The sequence below is a fragment of the Pavona decussata genome, unplaced genomic scaffold, assembly GCF_977016875.1.
Source record: "Pavona decussata unplaced genomic scaffold, jaPavDecu1.1 SCAFFOLD_261, whole genome shotgun sequence".
In the NCBI taxonomy this organism is placed as follows: Eukaryota; Metazoa; Cnidaria; class Anthozoa; order Scleractinia; family Agariciidae; genus Pavona; species Pavona decussata.
Genome location: NW_028145664.1, coordinates 670843 through 680918, shown reverse-complemented (window position 1 = coordinate 680918; position 10076 = coordinate 670843). Strand labels below are relative to the sequence as shown.

The 10076-nt window shown below is 39.8% G+C and overlaps 1 pseudogene; it reads left to right on the top strand.

The window, feature by feature from the left end:
- LOC146456087 (uncharacterized protein KIAA1958 homolog) lies at positions 1-1395 on the top strand (annotated as a pseudogene).
- Positions 1396-10076: the final 8681 nt, after the last annotated feature.

Here is a 10076-nt window from a genome sequence, read left to right as displayed (position 1 = left end):
TTGAGCAAGATTGTCATGGCGGAGTCCGCTCCAAGATTCGCGTCAGTCTCAGAAGCGGATTTAGGACGCCTTGTTGACAACAAGGACGCAAAGAACACCAAACGAGCTACCAAGACAGCTCTTAGAGTTTTACAGCAGTATTTGAAGGAGAAGAAAGCTCCCGAACCGCAAACCAAAGATGGCATCAGTAACGTTCTCAAACTATTTTATGCCGAAGCTAGAAAAGTCGATGGAACTTCTTATTCCAAAAGCACTCTCAACAGCCTGAGATTTGGACTGGGCAGACACTTCAAGGCGACTCTTGGCTTCGATATAATAAACGATCGAGCATTTGCCGAGGCAAACAAAGTTTTTGGCGCCAAGTGCGTTGAACTAAAACGACAAGGGCTCGCCAAAGTCGAACACACGCCACCGATCTGCGAAGAAGATCTTAAAAAGCTGTACGAAAGCGATGTTTTTAACCAAAACAGCCCGGAAACGCTTCAAAACAAAGTTTTTTTCGAGGTTATGTTGTACTTTTGTCGCCGTGGAAGGCAAAATCTTCGTGAACTCAAAAAAGCTGATTTTTCATTCAGCACGGATGGCAAAGGTGCAAAATATGTGTGCAAAACAACAGATGAACTCACAAAGAACCGACGAGAAAATGATGAAGGATTTGAAGGAGGCGTGATGTTCGAGAAACCAGGACCACACTGTCCTGTGGCTTCATTTGAACGGTACATACAGCACCTGAATCCCTCAAACGAATTTTTGTTTCAGCGGCCAAAGAAAAACGCCGGCATATCTGATCAAGTGTGGTACGATAACATGGTTGTCGGAGAGCGTTTGCTCGGTGAAAAAATGAAAAGGATCTCTCGAGAAGCCAAACTTTCAAAGTCTTACACCAATCACTCGATCAGGGCAACGGCGGTTACAATCCTGGACACTGAAGTCCGGGTTCGAAGCAAGGCATATCATGGCGGTGAGCGGGCACAGAAATGAATCCAGCATTCGGAGCTATAGCAGGACTGACATTTCAACCAAGAGAAAAATGTCGGAAACCCTGACGACAGAGTGCGAGGTGAGAGGTGAGGAAGTGGCTATTAATCCGCACCAGTTATCTCCTGTTATTAGCCTTTCTCAAGAGGAATTTATTGTACAGAACTCTCATTCAGAGATAACGAAAAATTTTAATTTCTTCAACTGTAATGTCAACATTCATTAAACGCAAATCGGGAACATTTTTCATAAGACCGTACAACTTAACTTTAGAATTTTGTTCAAAAGTTTCAGTTCGATTCAGTTTTTCCTGAAACGTTTTCAGATGTTTTAAGCTTAAATCCTTTCTGTAAACCTTTTGAATTCCGCTTTACACGTTATTCACGGCTGTCATTAATAAAGATGTTTACACTGAAACGTGTCATTGCGTGGCTTACTTTGTTGTTGTTCTGTGAAATGTCTCAACGCTTGTACATTTATAATTGTATAATAAAACAATTATTGGATTCGGTTTTCGCATGATAGCGAAATTATCAAGGCCTCGGTTTGTGTTATCCGCCTCAGCCTTCGGCTTCGGCAGATAACACAAACCTTGGCCTTGATAATTCTCGCTATCATGCTCAACCTCATCCAATAATTGCTTATTATATTATCTCTTCCTTGATCCTTGTTTTCTTCTATCTTTAGGGTTAAGTATTAATCCTTCTATTTTCTGCCGTTTCTCCGTTATTTTATTACTTTTATTCTCATAATATATATTGTGGAGATGACTGGAGAAAATAAATAAATAAATGCAGACTGCTGCCATATAATGGCCGCCAAGAGAATAGTCTACGGTGCAACAACAACAAAAACACAAAAAAGAAAAAGAAAACCCGCATTTTTAATATAACAGGAGCGCGATGGGCTTCAAATCCAGCTCAGATGCAAAATAATGCGAAAGTATGCTGTCTCAAGCACTACTTACTTAATATTCTTTTGATCGTTGCCGGTGAAAACTTCATTCGTTTGGCTCCAGCTATCTCTAGTGAACGATTTGGCGATGTTCCCCATCATAAAGTGGTCAGTCCTGAGACACAGTGATTGAATTCGATAAGAACCTATACGTGCCGAGGTGCCGATCATGAAATATTTTACACTTTGGGCGAAATCAGCTTTTTGGTGAAGCTGAAAACATTTTTATTGGGGTCGATATGGACCATATTTACAAAATGGACCCACGAATTCGAAGAGTCCCAATCGGCTTCAGGCGCTATAGAGCTGAGTCGGCACTTTGGGGCTGAAATGGATCTTTTGAAATAGAGGTGTATGTTTTAGTTTGATCTTATTTCCTTTATTAAATCACTGTAGGAATATATGATATGAACTTAAATTCTTGAAAGAAATGTGCGATTATAAACCCGAAACTGGAGCACAAATGAATATTTTCATTTTGAGTCGGGAGGGGGTGAGTTGTCTCGCCCACCTGAGACAAGCTTAGACGGTCGAAGAACTTTTTGCACAATAAATGAAAGGCTTGCTCCCCTAGAATAACTCGTGGGAGGGTGGGTAGTTGAGACCACGGGGCCAACATCAACAAAACAGGCAAACGCTATACAAACCGACTAATTTTACTAACAATAGGCCAACGGACTTTTCACTTACAAAAATGGAAAAGGGCAAATCCTTTCTTGTAGTCTTTACAGCCAATGACATCACGTCTTAGCTGAAAAATGACAAATAGCAGCTCGCCCTTAATCAGGTCAATGACCAAAGCCACTTACAACATCTACTGAAGCTCCACAGTTTACCATAACCAGAAATCCTAGACGGCAAGCGGTTTGTATCGCAGGAGCGGATTTGAAATGGCGGTCAGATCGAATAAAAGTGTAAGTGGGACATTTTAAAAGGCTTTAAAAGATGTGTGTCACTAAATTTTTAAGAAATAAACCAGCATCAAAGAAAGGTTCTTTTGTTATGAAGTAGAAATGGTACTGAACCAAAAATAAAAGGAAATTTGAATAAATTTGTAATTAAAGTGGCTATCGGCTTGATACACGGAACCTTTCCGTTTCATCCCGCTTTTTCTCGAAAGTCGGACAGTTCTTATGTTTAGTGGATTCTCTATTTTAACAGGGAATACAACTAACCAAGAAAACGGGAAAAACCAAAATGGCTTTTTATAATTTGAGAGCAAAATTTCATGCCAATAGCATTTCAGTTCCTAATCAGAACCTTGGGCAGCTTAGCTTGGATTTACCTTTGAAATTACAACAAGTCGGTTTTCTCCAGTTTGATTAATAAACGTGATTTATTTAACAAATAGATTCCATTTTGCCGTGCGTCTGTACTCTGATAACGCACAGATGACGTCAAAACGTGGTGAGAACATCAGTCACGCCACTCGCCTGCGGCTCGTAGCGTACTTTTTTTGCTCTCAAATTATAAAAATAAAAATTAAAACCTCACGTAAACGACATCTCCGAGTTGATAGATAATACAGACAATTTGTATAGCTCATCTGCTAGCCCAAACAACGTGCGTTTTCCGAATGATAAAATTATCTTTGTCTCGTACTTATCAATGAAAAAAAAAAAACTACAACGGCACTAACAAACAAACAAAACAAAAAACCCAGATACATTCAAGAAAAATCGATATCATCTTAGAGTGAACAATTTAGCGTGCTCTTGTCGTCTTTAAAATTGCTTTGATAACGAACACTTTTCTAACCTAGTTGCGGGGCTGTAGTTCGCACGTTTTCTTCGATATTTTCAGAAACACTCTCTTTTTTGGGATTCCTTGACAGCGTATTTAAGAACTCATAATGAAACCTGAGACACTGACATATCCTCGAATAAAGGTATTTGCTGCTCATGACGCAACGCAGGTAAACTGCTTTCTTTTTGACAGTAGTCGGCCAATTGCGGACAAAAACTCTGTGCAAATTAACATACATTTTCTGGCCACTTCTGTTGCAAAGTTAAAGCGAAAATCCAGCACGAACACAGTGAGATGTGAATTTCATTGTTCGCTTTTTCCATGGGAAGAATACAACACTGCATAATTCTGTATTGTTTCTTTGGAGAAGTCCTTTAGTACTTTTCAAAGCCATTAATTATTCATGTGCTGATGACCCAAACAGCATCAATTGGGTCAGGTGCATGTATTTTAATAACAAATAAACATACCGATCAAGACACATTCGATAAGTTCAAAAACTGATCAAGACACTGATCAGGAAACTTGAAATTTAATCAGTCTTAATAGTGAATACAGTATATTTGCCGCTTCAATCTTTACTTTCAACAACAATAGGGTAACATATCATTCTTTCCTCCGGACTTTTTAGCAAGCCTATAGTTCAGCGACAAAGCCTCCATTCCGGCAATATCTGCGCTCAGAGCGGTAACCTTGTAAAAATCGTAGTCCTTGAATAGACCACCAATATGTAATACCGGAACTTTAACCTCTCTTAACCTCTGCCGTTCGGCAAAAATGCTCACAGCCCACTTGGTTTTATACTTAGTTGAAGCTGGAACGGCGTCATTCACCAGAAAATTTTCTTGAAAAGAAGTTTTAGGAACGCAAAATCGTTTTGATTCGGACTCAAGCTCCATCACGCGACGTAATGTTAATCTACCAAAAAAACTCGCCCCCATGGCCACATTTTAAATATTTATTTTATTTACCACGAATAAGAAACAAACAATAGCCTATTGAGCACGCCTTCTAACTATCTATTCTTCGGAAATAATTCCACTAAATTCTGACACTACTTTGAGAAGCCAGCTCAAAAACTCGTGCTCCGTTTTTCATCAGGGTTTCCAATCACCTCGAAACAATAACAGCACTCTGCCTTCGGGTCGTGCTTTAATCCGTTTCTTGGTGTTTGGAACCCCTGATAAAAAACTCGCACTCGTTTTTGATCTATTACTTCAAACTCCCGAAAATTGAAACAACATTAATTTACGTCCTTACATATTGCAGCTATACCATGGCCGCCTAGACAATAGTCTAACGCCAGCGACACACTTGGCGATTTTATACGCGGCAAATTTGGTCGCCAGCGAAAATCATAAGCCATTTTCGCGACCGATTGATGTGGACACACCTAGCGATTTTTTTCGCTGATCGCGGCGATGTGACAGTTTTGAAAACTGATGTGATAAAATCACCCAACCTTACGGGTTGGCTTTACTGGCGATTCGCAGCAATAAACTTAGAAAATCGCGGTAACGGGCACACTTGGCGAATGCCGGCGAATTTAATCGACGATATTTGACATGCCACATATCGGCGATTTTATACGCCGATCGCGGCGATCGGCGTATAAAATCTCCAAATGTGTCGCTGGCTTTGAGAAACAACAACAAAAAACAAACAAACAAGCACCAAAAGGAAAATCACATGTTTTTTAGGAACTTCAAGTCATCTTTAGTGAGCAATTTGGCGATGTTCTCCATCATAAAGTGGTCTGTCCTAAAATCGATACCGTACGCATGCTTCCTTTTTAATATCTGTGCAGAATGAGCTCGTGAAGCTTTTATACCACAATTGGACAAAAAGCGGGTTCAAGTAAACAACAAGACGCTGTCGGAGCGTTTACTTGGCCGTCGTTGTATTAGGAGTATCTGAGCATGCACGTTAGTTCAGTCTTTGGTGACAGGTGAACGATAAAAAATTCGCTGAGAGTCATATTTCCACCGAAAATGTCACGCAAACAAAATAAAACATTACTCTCTTACTAAACATGTCGGATTTTGAAACCATGAGGTGCATCTAAGATAATGATGGATTTTGGCGACAAAGGAGTGTTCGTGGTTCCAGTGGTAATGATGAATTTTGGTGACAGAGGGGTATTTGAACTATTTGTACTCTGACACCCTTTTTTTTCTGGGCTTTCTATGAGAGATGTTCCAGCTTTTTCCCTGGTAAAGGCTGGTTTCCATATGATCGCAGATCGCAGATCGCAATAAGGTCTGCGATCGTCTGCGATCATATGGAAACTACTTCTGCGATCACGATCGCAGGATCGCAGACGATCGCAGACTTTATTGCGATCTGCGATCCGCGATCATATGGAAACCAGCCTTAACAGCGCACGATCGCAAAATGTCACGCACAATGTGTAATATGACACGCGTGCGAAAAGACATGCGTTCTATTTGGGTCGCGTGTGATAAGACAAACCTCACAGGACATCCGATTTACAGAAACAGAATCTATTTCATGATCACTGGAATGGGACAGAAATTTAATGACAAAATCAAAGCGCTCTGTGAGTGACCAAAGTGTGAAGTATTTCAAATTATGTCTACAGTTATTTACGCAATAAAGAAAATAAACTTCGCTCGCACTGGAAGGCAACGCAGAGGTCGAACTGTACAAATGTACGTTGACTTCATTCTTTTAGTGGTTTTGCGTGATTGCCAATGGACAAAATATCATGACAAAAAAGAGAGTGTTTCCAAGTTTCAAAAAGGTTTCAAATGAAAGAAGCTAGGTTTATAAAGTGGAAAGACACTGCAGCTCCCGTGGCGATTGAATAACAAGCAGAAACCGTCCAATTTTTCTTCCAAGAATCGCCGAAAAATTTTCGTCCTCGATGCCGCGTCGCCGGATGAAACTTGATATACGTGAACACACGTGACCGATTTCTTCCCGGTGTTTTCAGCGTGGCAGTTCCTCTCTGCATCCAAACGATAGCTTCTCTCAACGTTTCGTAACATCGGAAGGGGCTTTCAGTTCTGCTAAAGCCCGGGTGCTAAAATTGCTATTTTGGCTTTATCCAAGGAAAATATTAAAATGCGTTTAGCGTTGCGGTACTTAGTTGCTGTTGGTATAAATATGCAAATTTTCGGCGTTTACGTTTGTTCCAATGAATCGATCTTGGCCCAGTTGCTCAAAGCATGGCTAGCGCTAACCCGGGTTAAATGCCATGACAACCTATAGGTTTTAATACCTCTTAACCAATGGTTAGCGCTAACCATGCTGCGAGCAACTCAGCCTTATCGCTAACACTCGACTCCGAAGGAAAGATTTTTTTTCAAATTCTACTGTTATAATTTCATTCATAACATTAACTCGGATTTTAGGGGTAATTTGCTTTGAAAATTTTCATTTTTACATTTTATGTTTGCTGAAACAAGCACACGAGTCATCTGACATTTACCCGTTGCCCTTGTTAGTTTGTGTCGCGTTAAATAACGTCTAATAAAGATGAATTGAATACTTTTGGTTTCACACTCGATTGAAAAGAGCTTCCCCAGTTTGCGATTGTTTGACAAGACTAGAGAACAATAAATTGAAAACCTTTGTTTTTATCGTGCGATAAGAACAAAAGAAAAAATAATTAGCCGTACATTCTGACACACAGCTCAGATGCCGGCGTGTCATTTCACTCACTGTCTATTATTTAGCGTGTCAATTTGGCGTGCCCGTGCGTTCACCTTTTTTCCTGTTTTCCCGTTGAGGATCACATTTTGGTTTTACCCAAGTGAACGTAAATAAAGAAATTAATTCGTCAAGCGTTGATTGTCGCTGTGCATTAGCAAACTTTCAGTGTTTACATTTGTTCTGGTGAGTAGATCTTATCGCTAACACTGGACCCCGAATGAAATTTATTTTCGAAGCTTTAGTTTTAGTATTCTACTTTACCCTAAGCCTTTTACCCACGGAATAGTATTAAATCTTTTAAGTTAATTGAAAGTTTTTTTTTTTGTATTGCGGCCAGAGAAATGAAATGTTTTGCTCGGCTGCTTTATCGATTACGTTTGACACTGAAGGGGGGCAGTTTATCGAGAAGAGTCCAAAGAGCGTCTGGGAGGGAGGTTAATCGAAGTTGAACTTTTGGAAAATATCCATCCTGAAAAGAAAGTCGCCCCTTAGTTCCGTTCAATGGAAGGAGTAAGCAGACAACACACATACTAGCAGTTTTCTTTGAAAAATACGTTATTCGTTGTGTTGATATTACGTCCTTGTTTTTTGTATCGTAATGGCGGCCTATGATGAATACATGCAGACTCGGCTGACATGTAGCGCGCGTGCAGTAGACCCCTCTTTGCCATTTGAGACTTACGGAGAAATGCTATTTTATAACTTGGGCTCCGCCCAAGTAATAATGGCACTAATGAGACGCTTACGACCATAACTATCTTTGATTTATTGCACAACCTTTCGTGGCTGTCTGATGACGGTATTTACCCACCGCAAGTCAGAAGAAGGTGGAAATTATCATACATTTTTCCACGAAATTCAATACTTGAAGACGAATGGACTCTAAATCGGATTCATCTTGGCTTGAATGAAAATGGAGCTACCAGTCGAAGCCAAAATGGTTGTACTGATTATGGCCATCTTGTGTTGTAACAAAATACTGTAGTTCTGTTCTTCGATGTCAAAACAGCTCCATTAATAGGAGCAGAGACGGCCCTACATTAGAACCAGCTAGGCTGGAACGGAAATGGCTCTAGTGATAAGAACCTATATGCACCAAGATGCTGATCATGAAATATTCTCCACTGGGCGAAACTGACTTTTTGGTGGGGCTGAAAAGGTTTTTATTGGGGTCGGTATGGACTAAATTCACAAAATGGATCCACGAATTCAAAGAGTTCAATCAGCTTAAGGGGACATAGAGATGAGGTGGCACTTAAAGGCTGAAATGGATCTTTTGAAATAACGATGCATGTTTTAGTTTGATTGTATTTCCTTTATTAAATCACTGTAGGAATATATATTAAAATTAAATTCTTGCAAATGAATGTGTGATTGTAAACCCAAAACTGGAGCTCAAATGTAAATTTTTATTTTGAGTCGGGAGGGGGCGAGACACCCGAGACCCGCTTAGCGAGTTGAAGAACTATTTGCACAACAAGTGAAAGGCTTGCTCGTCCAGGATAACTCAGTGGAGGGTGGGTAGCCGAAACCACAGGCCCTTATTGATAACATCAACAAAACAGGCAAACACTATACAAACTGACTAATTTTACTAACAATAGGCCAACCGACTTTTCACTTACAATGGACGAATCGAAAAGCAGGAATCATTTTTTGCAGTCGTTACAGACAATAACATAACGTCTTAGTTGACAAACGACAAATAGCATCTTGCCTTCAATCAGGTCAACGACCAAAGCCACTAATATCATCTATTGAAGCTCCACAACTTACTTGAACCTAACAACGACTTTCAGTTAGGTTGTGGAAAGGTCAGCCAATGTAATCGCAAACAGTCGTTCTCCGGATGATCAAAATTTACGTCCTTATGGCATGACTCCTGGATTGAAGCAATTTCTACAATTGTTTAATTTGTTTACAAGGTTCTGGTAATTAACGCTCCTGGTACAGCTTCAAATTGGTCTTTTAATACTTTATAACTCACTAGAAACGATCATAAACGAGAAAAATGCAGAATTTATAGACGCGAGCTTAAAAACTTAAGAAAAACCGAATGCACAACAAATCGAATAGAAAACTAGCAAAAATTCAGACGCAAAACTATAACTACTTAGAAGATCTGTACAGCAACTCAGGGATCACAACAACTGATTTACAAAGGCGAAATACAAAACGCTATAACAAAAATTAACCGAAAAAGAAAGGCCCAATGCACTTATGAAATTAATAACAAACGATTACGTATGCGACTCCCAGAAACTAACTTGCAAGAAAAAGTAAGCATAAGTTACAAGGAAAAAATTAGCATTGGTTACAAAAAGCTGAACTTTACGTGATGACAAATTTGATGATTAAGCTGATTGCACAACAGTGAATGAATACAAAAATCTAATTCTTGTGGTTACAGTCCTCCAATGTTTGAAAAGCTTATTATAATTTAATTTCTGTCACTAAAACATATAATATTTTGGAAGGTTTCGAGCTTCTGTTGGCTTTTCAGAAGTGCTAATCGGCCTTTTTCACACTTTTTACAAAATTTTCAGGCGCATACGTTTCCACTTGGCCACAATATATCTCGTAACGCCATTTGCCCAACTTATTATCGCCTAATTGTTTGCAGAACATAAGTGACGAGCGAAATCCGAACTGCCTATGTAGAACTTAATGTTTGAGGGTGGGGTGGGGGATGGGGCTGCGTTGGAACTGTGGCCGGCGTA